This window comes from Echinops telfairi, unplaced genomic scaffold, assembly GCF_000313985.2.
Source record: "Echinops telfairi isolate 266 unplaced genomic scaffold, ASM31398v2 ScPeMD7_30;HRSCAF=105, whole genome shotgun sequence".
Taxonomy (NCBI): domain Eukaryota; kingdom Metazoa; phylum Chordata; class Mammalia; order Afrosoricida; family Tenrecidae; genus Echinops; species Echinops telfairi.
Window position 1 is genome coordinate 671,882 of NW_022103927.1, and position 1,174 is coordinate 673,055.

The 1,174-nt window shown below is 57.4% G+C and overlaps 1 protein-coding gene across 1 annotated transcript in view; it reads right to left on the reverse strand.

Annotated features, from left to right (window-relative positions):
- The window catches only part of TPM4 (tropomyosin 4), a 25,848-nt gene that overhangs the window by 6,511 nt on the left and 18,163 nt on the right, over positions 1 to 1,174 (reverse strand). The window lies entirely within an intron of this gene.

A 1,174-nucleotide genomic window follows, 5' to 3' on the forward strand; every position in this document is an offset into this window, starting at 1 on the left:
CCCCACTTCTGCAGAAATTTGGCTCTTGGTTGGCACCGCCACCCACTTCCTTTCAGGGGCCTCCCAGCCACGGCTCAAAAGCGGCAAGTGGAGAAACGTGAACATGAGAGGGTGTAGAGACAAGGGCCGCCTGTCTTTATTTCGGCCACACGGTCAAAGGCACATCAGAAGCAGGGTGCGGGTGCCCCCAGCAACCCCCAGCAGCAGAGGCACAGAGGAAGAGGCCGCCTGCCCGGCGGCACTGCCAGGGCAGAGGGCAGCACGGAGGGCCCCTCACAGAGAAGTCATGTCGTTCAGGGCATGGTCCAGCTCCTCGCTGATAGCTTTGTACTTCAGCTTCTGAGCATATAACTCGTCTAGAGGGCGAAGGTCCCCGGGGAGAGAGTTCAGAAGAAGAGGTACAGGGAACAGAACACAGCGCGAGGGTTGCGATGGAGGGTCACAGATGCGCGACGTGAGGGAAAGGAAAAGAAAAGGAAAATCGTGAGACAACCACGCGTGAACTGGGAGAGAGGGTGGCGACCCACGTGGTACCAAGAGAAACCAAAGGTCCGGTCTGAGTGCTATGTGGTTGGAAGCCCCGCCGGGTGGGGGGTAGCTGGTGACTAGAAATGGACAGAGCTCCACTCCTCCCGCCCCAGTTATTTCTGGCTTCCAATGATGTCACCAGACCAAAGGTTATCCTTTGGAATGGGACATTTTCTCTTATATGGAAACCTCCACCCAGCCCCCCCAACCAAACAGTGGGATGTGCGTGTTGAGGAATGCGCTGCAAGCCCTTTCTGTGTGCGGATAGGCCACTTGGAGGGATTTCTGGTGGAACCTCAAGATTCTGGAATTCCCAGACTATTCCATGAAGGACCACGGGACAGCCTTTGAAAAACCTACCAGCCTACGCTGTAATACACTGTCGCCAGACCGGCTGCCTTCACTCAGGCCTCTCACCAGAAACGGCAGCCAACAAGTGGATTCTGTTTCCCGGCGACTCCCACCGGAGCAGGCTCCAAACTGCTCCATCGGCTCTCCAGAGCAGATAGCCTCTTGGAAGCGGAGAGCCAGGCCTTTCGCCCCCGGCAGAGATCTAGGCTTTTGGTTCAGCCATTTTGACCACTCAGGGGACTCTACCAGGCAGCCTCCAAAGGCTTGTGGAGAAAGAGGCGCCCCCCCCTCCCCC